We start from the raw sequence: 15,147 nt of genomic DNA, 5'->3' as shown, positions 1-15,147 counted from the left end.
TGGGAACCGGAGATATCTGACTTCAAAGCAGTGGTCCCCATCCAAGCCTGTTAATTGCTCTTCCCAATCAGATATTTCAAGTTCAAGTCTGACTTAGAGTTTTTCTGAGGGTATATTCCAAAATCTGGGACTCTCCCCCTTTGAGGGACACTAGTAGCTTGTCTCTACTGTTCCCAGAACCAGAGATATCAGCCTTCCAGCAGCTGGTTACTGCTCCAGCTCCACACACCTGGTATGTAGTTTTATATCCTCATTGGCAGATTGCTCTGCCTCCTGAACTCTGATCCCCTAGTCCCCAATACAATTTGGTAGGTGGGATTCTCTAGCTTTTAATTCCATTAAAATCTAAGAAATCTATTTCTGGGAACTGGAGATATCTGCAGTCAAGCAAGCTGTCCTCCCACCAGAAAATTATGAATAATAAGCCCACTCCACTATATACCCCTCCTCTGCGTATAAAACATCCTCTATCACCCAGGAAGTTATGTATCAGGGCCCCTTCATTCAGCCCAATGCCCCCTTCTCCCACCCCATCTCCCACCATCTGTGCAGTAAAGGGGTAATTAGTGGAAATTACTGATCCAGACCCTACATGCTGAGCGGTTGATATAATACCCCCTACCACCCACGGGACATCAAAGATTCCCCCACCCCTACCGCTGGAGGATCGGTAGGGGCCCCAATACATTGCTATGCCCTGGGGTCTACACTGCTGTTGATGCCCCTGTATGTATGTATATGTATGTATAAATATATATACTGTATATATTTTTTTAATTATTATTTATATACATTTGGTCTATCTACTGTATAATACTTTAACTGACCTGGCATATACTGGGTCACCTAAGTGTCCATCTCCGTGCTTTGCTCCCCCCCTTTGGAAACCCCCTCCTGAAAATCCTGCGTTTGCCCCTGCTAACCCAAATAAAGGGGAAGCTGAAAGAACTTCTGCAAGAAGTACTTCCAGTACTTATGTATTATCTGGACTCCCATGTTAAATGCACCCCATTTTTTCATACCCCTACTATCCAACTACGCATGGAGTTGATTTTATATAGTGTGGCGAGCGCAGCGAGCCACCGTGCCCAAAGCGTGGCGAGCGCAGCGAGCCCCGCGAGGGGACGCGGTCTCATAAGAAAACCGGGAGCCCAGATATTACATAAGTACCCAAAATTGAAACCAACTTTAGACAACTAGCAGTCATTAACTCCTTTCTGCCAACCCAAAAAACGTAGCCTTTTCAGAGGTGCTGATATATGTTTTTGCTGGTGGGTGCTCAAGCCTGTTGAAAGGCTCAACAAGCAAATACAGTGGCCCAGCATTGGGACTCTGGAGTTATGGGCATGTGGGTGCTCATTAATTCCTATGGGTGCTCGGGCCCTTGAGCACCCACAGAATCGGCGCCTATGAGCCTCTTAAGTACGCTCTGGTTTAGGCAGCTCTCCCTTTATCTACTGTCCCACCAGATTACTGCAATCTGTAGATGAAGGACTTTTAGCAGTACCTAGGATCTCCCGTAATTCATCTGGGGGTCCAGCTTTTAGCCATGCAGCTCAGACTCTATGGCACTCACTTCTCTGTACAGTTCTAGAGGCCCCTACTCTATAATTATTCACAAACAGACTCAAGACTTTTCTGTTTACCCAAGCATTTCCCTAATTTCCTTAAGTATTGTTTATGAAAAGCTTTTCTGTACTTCATTGTTCCTGTACTGCATTACATTCATTTTATCTGTTAAACGCCTTGAGTCCTACTGGAGAAAGAGCGCTATATAAATAAAAATACAATTATTATTATTATTATTACTTTCACATTGCACAGTATCCTGGGTAGGTGTATATTCCAGAACCAGGGATATGGATGGTAGCATAAAAGGGGTATAAGAAACAAGTCCAAAGTATCGGGGTTCTTTGCCTGGCTCCCCTGGTAGAAGGGGGGTCAGATGATTCAGCTTAATTCCCCCCCCCCCCTTCCTGCTCAACCCAGTATTGCGTGCAACGCACATATGTCTATAAAAGGGAGTAAGAGTGTTTCTAAAATAATGTGTAAAGCAAAAGATTTTACTATTTGAAAAGCTATAAAAGCAGTTAAGACCGGGGGAAAGTACACAATTAAAAGAGAAGCTGCCTAGTATTTCATTCCCCCGTACTGCAGGAGTTCTGCCTGATCTCTCCAGCTTCTCCCGCATGCTATATTTCTAGTGCTAAGATCTCAATATGATCTTTACAACTGGAAATAAAGTGTATCACCTTATCTAGTTTGTTCTGCAGAGCCAGCGCTCTCACTAAATCTTCCAGACTTTTATATCACTTGAACGCTGGAACTTTTTCCAAACTTGGTAACTGAGAGTTTAACTGGAAAACTTCTTCTTCAAAAACATTCTCATGGTCAATGATGGGCAGCGTGAGACCCAATCAACATAGGTTTTAAATATAAGAAAGGAGGTATTCAGCGCTCGGGTTAGACTGAATGATAACCAACTACATGTCGCAATACAAATACATTTATTTCATAAAAGAGCAAAAAACAAAACAAAAAAAAAACAATACATATAATATATTCGATATGAGAATTCTCTTAATGATGGATAAAAAACAAAAACAATGTGGGAGTGAAAAAGGTAAAAACACTGATTGGATATTAAAAAAACAGTCATTGCATGCGGGACAGGACGCGTGAATTTGGGGGGTGTGGCCTGTCGAAAGGGGTGTGGTCTATACTTGCGACACTACCGTGAGGCCACGCCCCCATTTTCCGCAGCTCTGTAAGCTGCTGGCCAGCCCCCAGCCCCTCTGCCTGAAAGAATAGAGCGTCTATTCACGGACTACAGGGGGGGGACTCCCTAGTGCCCCCCCAGCCACGGGACACTGCCGGCCGTGGGAGGGATGCGGGAACGTCCCCGCGATAAGCGGGACAGTTGGGAGGTAGGTTACTAGAAAACCGTGTACATAAGAGAAAACACAGACTGGAAAGCGGATTAATGTGTTCTGCATAAAATAGCAACAATGGCAGTCAGCAGCCCCGGCTGTGGTTAGTCACTTGCTAATTATTACAAATTGTCTTTTGAAAATGCTAATTATCTGGAGTACGCTCCCTCTCTCTCGCTAATCCAATACTACACTCAGGGAGTGATGACCTCATATTCCTCATCCGTCTCACACCGGTTCCCATTCATCTTAATGTAGGACTAGTACAGTACATTTATGGCACAGCTGCTAAATTACCGCAAGCCCTTCATATCTGGTTTCCCTGCATCTAAAGGTGTAAATTAATTAGATTTCTTTCCATTGGTCCCCCCAGCTCTCTAACCCTGACCCCGATACTATCATCAGTTATCTGGGAGACAGACACTGCGCTCTACCAGACTTATTAGCAGAATTACAGGCTGAGTAAACAAGCCAGGAGGTGAACACCGTCATACTGGGATATATCCACTTAAACGAAGATGGAATTAGTGGGCGAGTTATCACAGATAAAGTGGAGAGAGACAGTGGCAGAACTTATGGGTGATGAGATCAGGTGCAATCAAAACTATAATTTGGGCACCCCTCCTCCACCCTACCCAAGATCACAATATGCAACAAGGCAGTGGGTGACGGGGAGAGGCAGAGGATGACAGGGAGAGGCAGGGGGAACAGAGTGTGACAGGGTGATGGGGGAAAGGACAGTAGGTGACTGAAAGAGGGTGATGGGGCAGTAGTGGGCCCCTTAGTCCTCAGGGGCCCCGGGGCATTGCACCTGCTGCACCAAAGGTAGTTCCGCCTCTGGAGAGAGATATAAGGGCAGATGTACTACTAAGCCTTGGAGAGTAATAAAGTGTTGAAGGATAAACTACCAACCAATCAGCTGCTACCATCTTTCAAACACTTCCTGTGATAGGGCAGTTTAGATGTTTTAAATTCACAGTCACATCATTCCTGATGAGAAACCACAGCTTATAATACAGGGGGTGATTCGACGGTGATCGGACAGGGCCAATTTGGCCAAATTTTATGGGTTCTTCATCCTCTGGTAATGGAAGTTCTTTTTGCAGGTGTCAGGACTGATGGAGCGCCCCCTATTGCTGGTTTTCTATTCCCAGTGAGCCCTGTCTGCTGCTAGTTCCAGCGGGGAGGCTTTTGATGTAGTTATGCGGTGTGGTGGATACGGTGATGTTGTTCTCCTGCACCCTGGCGCCAACGCATTTCGTACAGATGACTGCACTTTATCAAGGGTGAAAACAGGGGAACGTTGCCCTGCGAATGCTTATTCTGGTTTAATTTCGCAGCCTTGCAAGTCCCCCAGACGCCCGCACGTCCGACACCCCCCACCCTCGCCCGCCGCGGTCGGTGACCATCAAATGATTTCACCAGCGCACTCAGATCAGAGACACCTCTATGGTGCCTCTGATCTACGAGCGCCCTGTCCAGGAAGCATGCGGGCAGCTGACATTCACGACATGAGCTGCCCGCACCCGCGTCACCAGCCGATTTGCATGGGAACGTTCTGTGTTTTCATGGGCATGCCCCCTACTGCCACCCCATGCCCCCCGCCCGTACTGCTAGGTGCGAGCAGGACGGCAACCATGTAGTTCGCTATGCCCGCTCGCGCAGGGCCGGTGCAAGGCACCGGAGTGCCCCAGGCGAGTCGGGGTGGAGGTGCCCCGGTGCCTGGGGGGTGGTACCTGTATTATAAAACTGGCGGCGTCGGTGTCCCTGCAGTGCTGGAGCGGGCAGGGGTGTCTGTGCCGCGGGGGTACCTGCGGCGCTGTCACTGTGTATAAAGCTGCTGCTGGCGGCAGCGGCGGGGTCCCTCCAGTGAATAGAGAATAACTAGCGCTATGCGGCGGTGCGGGAAGCGCTTCTGATTTTGAAAACACTTGCCACACGCTGATTGGCTGAATCTCAGCCAATCAGTGTGCGGCAAGTGTTTTCAAACCCAGAAGCGCTTCCCGCACCGCCGCATAGCGCTAGTTATTCTCTATTCACTGCAGGGACCCCGCCGCCGCCGCCAGCAGCAGCTTTATACACAGTGACAGCGCCGCAGGTACCCCCGCGGCACAGACACCCCTGCCCGCTCCAGCACCTGCCCGCTCCAGCACTGCAGGGACGCCGACGCCGCCAGCTATATGCACATGTTGGGGGTGAGGGGCGAACTGCCGCCCTCCAGGTGCCGGCGCCCTAGGCAAATGCCTAGAGCTGCCTAGTTGTGGCACCGGCCCTGCGCTCGCACCCTGCGTCTGCACATGTACAGAATTGCGCATACACAGACGCAAAACATCGCCCCCCCGGGCCCACGATTTTTAGTCGGCGAGATGGGATTTAAAACAGTTTTTACCGAATTCCTCTGGGATTACTGGTCATAAATGTCCACCACTGGGTCACTGTCGCTGGGTCGTGGGGAATCCCCTGTAGATTTATGAGCCGCATACATTACAGCAAAAGTTGTGTAGTAAACACTAAAATTTACTTTTTCCTTTGTTAAGTGACAGCGTTGCATTAAATGATAATTAAATCATCATGTACATAGCGCATCCCCCATAATGTCAGCGCTCCTGTGTTTCTCCCAGCGTTATCGATGGCGTCTGACATCCGGTGACATAAAACCTCCCACTTGGAGAATAATGTCCACAATGAAGATGTATTATGCTGCTGTAATACATGTACTATCACAGACACAATTACATAACAGATGCTTTAACATTTTACAACAAATTACTTAAGACATCAATGATCATGTGTATTTATTTCCCTTCGTTATTGCAGCCACATAACAGTCATTTCATGTTGTTATTAATTACATCTAATTGGGCAAATAACAGAAAGCGGCATTGTATGTGGAGACTGCATTGTCTGCAGACGGAAGAAGGGAGACTTTTATATTGTACGACTTTGAGCACTGATTGGCTAATAACACTGATTGGCTAATAACACTGATTGGCTGATATTCATTTTTATTCGGCAGGTCGAAATTTTCCAACCTGCCGAAAAGCAGTTGGATTGACAGAATAGCCACTACTCCACCTGCTTTTGACAGAGACACAGCCAAAACCGGCAACCTCAATCCGACATGAAAAACATGCCGGATTTAGACAGGGAGGACAGCGCCGGGTGAGCAGCAACAGCTTACACAGCGCTGTCCTCTTGTCCGCTGCCGCCAGCACCCTACCGTCACCTCCCTACCCTCTGGCCACCTCTCATCGCCGCCCGTACCCGGCCCGCCGCACTCACCTGTCCTGCCACCGGGCCTGGTGAGAGCAGCTCAACCGGCCCTGTCCAGCCTCCCGCTGCCTCCTGCTGCCTCCCGTCGCTGTGCTCATCCGGTCCGCACACCAGCTGGGTGAGCGTCAATCAGCGGCCAAATCCGACATCCGGATTTGCCCGCTGATTGAATAATGGTTGCCGGATCCCTTCCGGCAAAAGAACGTCGGAATGGATCCAGCATCAATTGAGTATAACCATAGGCTTTCCTCTGGTGTACATTTAAAGCGGTTTCCCAAATATTTGAAGGGCAGGATTGGGTACTTGTTTCCTAGCATGGCACCAGCAATTTTTATCTCAAGCATCGGGACCTAAAAATTCGCGTCGATCGCATCGCATGCAACCAAATCGCAATGTAAAATGGTCCCTGAGATCCAATTTTACATTGGGCCCAATGTAAAAAGCCCCCGAAACCCTAATTTTAATTGCATACCCCCCTCATGGATGAAATGCCCTCGCATTGTTAACGCCACCCCACGATGAACGCCAACCCAAAGCGTGGCGAGCGCAGCGAGACCACGAGGGGCGGTGGTACGCGTCCTCCGACCTTTTCATACCCCCACTATCCACGTCGGCAGGGAGTTGATTTTATAAAGTGTGGTGAGCGCAGCGAGCCCCGCGAGGGGATGCGCATAACTTCACAGGTGTATGCGTCCCCTTGCGGGGCTCGCTGCGCTCGCCACGCTTCGGGCTCGGTGGCTCGCTGCGCTCGCCACACTTTATATGATCAACTCAACGCCAACGTGGATAGTGGGGGTATGAAAAGGTCGGAGGATGCGTACCGCCGCCCCTCGCGGGCTAGCTACGCTCGCCACGCTTCGGGTTGGCGTCAATAGTGGGGTGGCGTTAACAATGGGGGGACATTTCACATACTTAAAACCCATGACGGTGCATATACATTCAAAAATTGGGCCCATTGGCCCATTTCCCATTGTTCCCTATGTAAAATCGCGTTGAGCGCGTCGATCGCATCGCATGCCCTTATAATGGCATGCGATGGATGCAATCTTCTCATTGCCGGCAATAAAGCCACTTAATCGACAGAAAGTCACGTCCATCGCGTCAATCGCATACCTTAAGTTACCTTAACTTAAGGTATGCGATTTACCACGACGGGCGCCGTGCTAGGAAACAAGTACCCAGGATTGATTAATACACCTCCTGGTGCTTCCTCCTGGACTACCATTCACACGTCACACGGCCCTGATAGCCATGCATTTTACTGTTAGACGCGTTTTGCCAATGGCTAGAAATCTTTACTTCCCGTTCACGCCTGCTGTGCCTGTTATACACGTGCGCTGCCTCTTATGTCACATGGCTCATACCGAAAGTGTTTCATGATCGAATTCATAACAGAATAATCACTTACAAGCCACTTGTTTACGCGCAGATTTAAATGAGATACACAATCCTGCTTTATTACGTTTTATTGCCGACTAAAGCTGTAAAACAAACAGACACAACACATTGAGCTGTGTCTGATAATTTCACATTTATGCAAATACCCGGATGTGTTGTGGCTGGGTGCCGTCTGAGAATCAGACTTATCTCACTAGAATCAACATTGCAAGAGCAGGATTGTATTTAGGATCAGAGCGTCCTTTAGGCATAGATAATAAATATGCTATTATCTCGTTCCTGCGCTCCTTCCTCTACTATTATTTTTACAAGGAAAAACAGGTGGCTGGCAAGGACAGAAGGGACTCAGACAAAAACCATTCCTGTGCATCACCAAACAATGTACGTCCTCCTTTCTGTGCAGCGCTGTACACTCTGGGGGACAGCTGCCAACGCAAACTTGCAACCTTATCTTTGATGCCTGGGATATAAACATTGGGGCCCCAATGAAAAAAAATTGGTTTACCCGCAATATCTCTAGAACCAATGAACCCATATGGACCAGGTATCAGATTGAAGGCCCAGCGATTTGGGTTCGACTGAGATCAACCTGAAGCTTCTGTGATGCCGGAGGGGGAACTGGCAGCCGTTGGAACCGGGCGGAGGTCGCAATTAGTGGGTCCCATGTTATCCTATGGGGAAAACATTCCAGATTTGCCTGGCGATATCTCCGGTTCCCGGGGGGATACCGACGCGGAGATGGGCTTGTTGGAAAGCCCTGGCCCTAAGCTACACAATTTGGAGAGCTGTAGCTCCATCAGACCCATTGTTAATCCGGCCTTGTCATTTTATCTATATAGCGCTCTTTCTCCAGTAGGACCCAAGGCGCTTAACAGATAGAAATAATGTAATACAGTACATGAACAGTAAAGTCTGTTTAGATGCCTTTTTGGCTTCTATGGGCTGAGGTCAAAGCAGCGTTCACATAGGGGCTGTGCGCATATATTATCGCGCATGTGCAGTCCCCAAAACATCGGAACAGGGCCGAATTCATTTCATTGCAAATTAAGCTGAATCACCCCCTATGTGTGTATGTGTGTGTGTGTGTGTGTGTGTGTGTGTGTTTGTTTGTGTGTATATATATATGGGGAGAGGGGCACAGTGACATAACCTGCCTCTAGCCAGGAGTGGATGCCAAATGTTTAAGAGAACCAGCAGCACATTTACAAGAAAATAAGTACTTGGCTCTAATGTGCTGCAGACTGTTATTTTATATAGTTATGTTTTTATGTTTTGCATTTGTCTTTCCCACTTGCATTCTAGAGCTTCCAATCCTACCATCGGTCGTGTTTTATTTACGGACCTTCTACAAGAGCCTACTCCAGTTTTACGACACCGGCGACAAAAAAAAACGTCCGCAAACTAATTAAACCGAATAAGACTGGAACAGCTGTCCGTGAGCGGTTCCTGGCTCCACTTTCACCTGGGCCCTGATTTAAAAGCCGTGTTTAGTACGGCGAACATATGTCTGCGGAAATCCACGCTCAATGCAGAAAGCTGCCATTTATAAGGATTTTATCTTTTTCTTTAGAGAGATTAATCCTAAATTAGTATTTGAGGATTCCAGTAAGTATCAATCTGCATCATTCCCAGCGCAGTGTTCTAGGCGGCCGGAGGAGCACTGGATTCCATCAGATAGACGGGGATTTTAAGGACTCAGCCTGCACAAATGAATTTTTATTGATTGAGATGCTCAAACCACTGGACCGGCTCGACATGAACCTTTGGTCAAACCAATCGTGAAACTATTTAAACTCTTTGTACTTCCACCGCCGTGGTGCGTGCGGTGTAACTGCTAAGCTGTTAACTTGAATTTGAAGTTCAAAGTCGAAACTTTACGTTCGGAACTCGCAGTTTAAAATAAAATATCACATTTATGCATGGTAGGAGCCTAAGGGGAATCTGGGTTCTGCGGGAAAATTATCAGTTTTGACAAATCACAGATCATTACATTTCCTCTTAAGTATTTTTTCAAACATTTTTGAAATGACTTCCGCAAACTGGACTTGAAGGGGTTTTGCGCATGATACAATTGCCCCACATGGTTTTGCCCATTTTGAGAACAAATTTGTCCTGCAATAAAATCTGAATTAGGCCCTATGAACCCAATTCAGACCCGCTCACTGGGCTGCGAGTATTCGTAGCCCCCCACGCCAGGGGGTGATTTGGGAGCACTCAGGCATAGCCCCCCGAATGCTGATGGTAGCCATGGCTGTTGGCAACACTTTATCACCCTCTAAGGCAGAGATGGAGAACCTTTGGCGTTCCAGATGTTGTTGAACTACCCACCCCAGCATGCCCTGAACCAGTTTTAGCATGGCCAAAAAGAAAAGCTGTAGCATGGCATACTGGGATGTGTAGTTCAACAACAGCTGGAGGGCCAAAGGTTCCGTATCCCTGCTCTTAGGCTTGATACCATCTCCCGCATCATCTCACGATATTCATAGAGCAAGCTAGATATAAAGCAAAATGTGCAAAACATGCAAAACTGGCAACCTATATCTATACTGTAGGATCTACTGTAAGCTGTAGGAAGCGATGCATCTGCTTGAGTTTACCTAGACGACTTCAATGACACACATACAAATATAGAACAGAGACAGCAGAATGTTGCAGCAGGAGAGTACCCGCAGGTCAGTCTGTTCTCTAACCTTTCTTGTGCTTTGTTCACACACTATAAATACTAGAGATGTGCGGGCTCGGATTCCTCAGATCCGAGCCAGCACGGACGTCATCAATCCGGGCCCGGATACGAGCAGCGCTCGGCGCTTCCCGCCTTACTAGAATCCGGGCGCACGGGCAAAACGTCATCGCCCGGCGTCAGATTCTCGCGAGATCACGGAACCCTTAAATTCCGCAACCTCGCGCCGCCATCTTCACTCCAATCTCGGAGAAGGGTAGGGAAGGGTGTGCTGCTGCTTTGTGTGGTCTCTGCTGGGGCCCGTGCTGCTGTGTACTGCTCAGTGATCAAGACATCACCATTGCAAGGATGACTGGTGCTGTGTTCTGTCTCTCCTTTGTGCTGGGGCCTGCCTCTGCTGAGTCTGCTCCTGTATAGTCAGTCACAGTGTGATAGTCCACTGGTGCTGCTAGTGCCACTGCCTGCCCTGCACTGCCTAGTGTCTGCTGCAGTCTGCTCTCTGCTGTTGCCACTGGCTAGTGCCTACCAGTACCTATTGCAGTATATAATTCCAGTGTGCTGTTGCCCCTGGCTATCAGTACCTATCACAGTATATAATTCCAGTTTGCTGTTGCCACTGGCAGTGGCTACCAGTATTTTATTTATTGCAGTATATAATTCTAGTCTGCTGTTGCCACTGGCTACCAGTATTTATCGCAGTATATAATTCCAGTCTGCTGTTGCCGCTGGCTACCAGTGTTATTTATCACAGTATATAAAAATCCAGTCTGCTGTTTCCACTGGCTACCAGTATTTATCGCAGTATATAATTCCAGTCTGCTGTTGCCGCTGGCTACCAGTATTATTTATCACAGTATATAAAAATCCAGTCTGCTGTTTCCACTGGCTACCAGTATTTATCGCAGTATATAATTCCAGTCTGTTGCCACTGGCTACCAGTATTTATTGCAGTATATAATTCCAATCTGCTGTTTCCACTGGCTACCAGTACTATCAGTCCAGGGGTGCCCACATGTGTGCTGTATCATCCAGGGGTGCCCACATGTGTGCTGTATTTGTCCAGGGGTGCCCCCATGTGTCCTGTATCAGTCCTGGGGTGCCCGCATGTGTGCCGTATAATTCCAGGGGTGTCCCATATCAGACCAGGGGAGCTGCCCTTTTTTTTAATGAAAATAAAATTAAGGTGTTTTTTTTTTTTTTTACTGCAAGGGCTGTTAAATGCGCTGTAGTCCAGGGGTGAGCCAAGAGTGCTGTATAATTCATGGGGTGTTGCTAAGTAAGGTGTGCTGCTCTTTTTTATAATTAAAAGAATACACATTTTTATTTTTACTGCAGGAATTTGTCTGCTGTATAATTCCATGCCTGCCGCCATGTGTGCCGTAACAGTCCAGGGGTGCCACCATCTGTGCCGTATAATTCCATGTGTGCTGTATCAGGTCAGGGGTGCCACCATCTGTGCCGTATAATTCCTGGGGTAAGCCAAGTCTGCCGTATAATTCATGGGGTGCTGCCAAGTGTGCTGTATTAGTCCAGGGGTGATGCTAAGCGTGCCATATCAGTCCAGGGGTGATGCTAGGTGTGCCGTATCAGTCCAGGGGTGATGCTAAGCGTGCCATATCAGTCCAGGGGTGATGCTAGGTGTGCCGTATCAGACTAGGGGGATGCTAAATGTGCCGTATCAGTCCAGGGGTTATGCTACCTGTGCTGTATCAGTCCAGGGGTGATGCTAGGTGTGCCGTATCAGACTAGAGGGGATGCTAAGCGTGCCATATCAGTCCAGGGGTGATGCTAAATGTGCCATATCAGTCCAGGGGTGATGCTAGGTGTGCCGTATCAGACTAGGGGGGATGCTAAGTGTGCCATATCAGTCCAGGAGTGATGCTAAATGTGCCGTATCAGTCCAGGGGTGATGCTAAATGTGCCGTATCAGTCCAGGGGTGATGCTACCTGTGCCATATCAGTCCAGGGGTAATTCTAGGTGTGCAGTATCAGCCTAGAGGGGATGCTAAGTGTGCCATATCAGTCTAGTGTTTGTGCCGCACACTTGTGTGGCTTATCATAGTTATCCAGCTACCTCGGTGCAACCTTTTGCCCTAAAAACAATATTGTAAGGTGTGAGCTGTTCAGAATAGACTGTAAATGAGTGGAAATGAATGTTATTGAGGTTAATATAGCGTAGGAGCAAAAAAAAATAAAAAATTCTGCGATTTTAGCAGTTTTTATGCTTTTTTAACAAAAAAATCAGAACCCAAAACCCAAGAAATCCAAACACAAAACACTTAGGAGGTGTTTTGGCAAAACCCATTAGAACCCAAAACCTCAAGGTAATCAGAACCCAAAACCCAAAACCCGAAAAGTGGCCGGTGCACATCTCTAATAAATACACAAACTGCTGGGAGACTATTGTATCAGGGTTGCCTACTTTTAACGTCTCCTCTCCGGTAGAAGCCCGGAGAGGAGACTGTCAGCAGCATGTTGGGGAGCTGGACCTGATGTAGATGTCATCAAGCCCCCCCCCCCATAGTGGGCAATGAAGTCATTCCAGTTGTATATGTTGTGTATCCCCCATAGACCTCTACTGAGACAATGGAATCAGGTGACTTATCCAAAAAGGGTCTTAAGCCCTGTACACACGGTATCTGGCTAAATGGTGGCTGAACGACCATATCGCCCATGTTTTTTGTATGTTGTGGGCGATAAATTGCTAGGAGTGCACTCCCGCAGCAGCCCTTAATGATCGACCTGCGATTTCTGCACTGTGGACCAGCGACCAGCGATTTCTGCACTGTGCACCAGTGATTTCTGCACTGTGCACCAGTGATTTCTGCACTGTGCACCAGCGACCAGCGATTTCTGCACTGTGCACCAGCAATTTCTGCACTGTGCACCAGAGACCAGCAATTTCTGCACTGTGCAACAGCGACCAGCGATTTCTGCACTGTGCACCAGCGACCAGTGATTTCTGCTAGAGATGTGCAGACTCGGATTCCGGAGATCCGAGCCCCCACGGATGTCATCATTTTGAGCCCGGTTTCGCTCGGAGATTCCCGCCTGACTCGGGTCAGTCCGCGTGGTCAGAACGTCATCTACCGGCGCCGGATTTCGCGAGGCTTTAAAAGCGGCTGCTGCGCCTGCCATCTTTACTCCAGGCTAGTAGTGGGTTGGGAGAGGGTGTGTTGGTGCTGCTGCTGGGGCTTAAACTTGAGCTTGACCTTGAACGCAATATTTTTTAATCGCTGGTGCTGTCTCTCAGTGCTGCTGTGTAGTCTAACTGTGTACTTGTAGTACTACTGTCTCCTCTGTGCGGTCTACCTCTGGTGTGCTGTGCTGTAATTAATTATTTTATTCGCTGGGGCTGTCTCCCTCAGTGCTGCTGTGTACTCTGTTCTCCTCTCTGCTTAGGAGAACAGTCTAACTGTGTACCTGTAGTACTACTGTCTCCTCTGTGCTGGGGCCTACCTCTGGTGCTGTGCTGAAATATATATTATATGAATAATTCATTATATTATATATAGTCCACAGGTGCTGCCTGCACTAAATCTGCCAGTATTATTTAGTTACTCAGTCCACTGTTGCCACTGGCAGTGCTACTGCCTACCTGGTGTACCTACCTAGTACACACTAGGCTGCTATATCTAATTTAATTAAAAAATAATACTTGTACTGTGTGGGACTGTAAAAAATAATTCCATGTTGCTGGTGCACTGATGTGTGCCACTGAGTGCCACTGCCAAGCAGTACCTAATATAAAATTAATTATTATAAATTCTGCTGGTGCACTGCATAAAGCTACTGGTGGTGTGTAATATAATAACTACCTTTTGTGGTGACCACTGGCAGTGCTACTGCCTGCCTGTCTGCCTACCTACCTAGTAGTTTATTTTCTCTACCTACTAGGCTGCTATATTATTAATAATTAATTGAATTATATATAGTCCACTGGTGCTGCCTGCACTGAATACTGTGAATAGAGGTTGCCAGTATTATTTACTCAGTCCACTGTTGCCCCTGGCAGTGTTACTGCCTAAGTGTACCTACCTAGTAGTACAACTACATACTAGGCTGCTATATCTAATTTAATAAAAAAATAATACTTGTGCTGTGTGGGACTGTAAAAATATAATTCCATGCTGCTTGTGCACTGACGTGTGCCACTAAGTGCCACTGCCAAGCAGTACCTAATAATAAAATTAATTATTATAAATTCTGCTGGTGCACAATACTAGTATTGCTTACATATCTACCTGTCTTGTGCCTAGTACTGTCTTATCTACCTGTCTGGTGCCTAGTACTGCCATATCTACCGTCTGGTCTGGGGCTCACTGCCTAATACTGGCCAGTGGCGTAACTACTAATTCTGCTCCCCCCTGCCGAAAATGCAGGGGGGCGCCTCCGCTAGGTTTAACAACAAACGCCCCCCACCCCAATGCGGCCGTTACCTTACCCAGTGAAGGGGAGCCGGGGTGTGGTGGAGGGGAGCCGGGGTGTGCGGAGGGGAGCCCGGGTGTGCGGAGAGGAGCCGGGGTGAGGGGTGGATGAGACGTTATCTCCTGTCGCATCTGCGCCTGGTCCCCTCTCTCCCGTCTACTGCTGCTAATCAAAAGTGACACTTGGAAAATGGCTGCCTACAAAAAGCAGACGAAAAACTGTCTGCAGTATGGGGGCAGCCATTTTCCGAGTGTCACTATTTGTATTAGCAGCGCTGCAGTAGCAGTAGCCGGGACTCGGGAGAGCTGGGACCCGGCACAGGCGCTGGCGGCAGAAGGCAGCAAGTAATGTCCCGCAGCCCCCCAGGCGCCCACACCCGCTCAGCGCCTCCCCGCCACCGCGGGGGCTGCGGGACGATAGTTACGCCACTGATACTGG

The sequence above is a fragment of the Crinia signifera genome, chromosome 2 (assembly GCF_055691185.1).
Source record: "Crinia signifera chromosome 2, ASM5569118v1, whole genome shotgun sequence".
NCBI classification, from domain to species: Eukaryota; Metazoa; Chordata; class Amphibia; order Anura; family Myobatrachidae; genus Crinia; species Crinia signifera.
The sequence above is the reverse complement of the archived record's forward strand: the minus strand, read 5'-3'. Positions refer to the sequence as shown.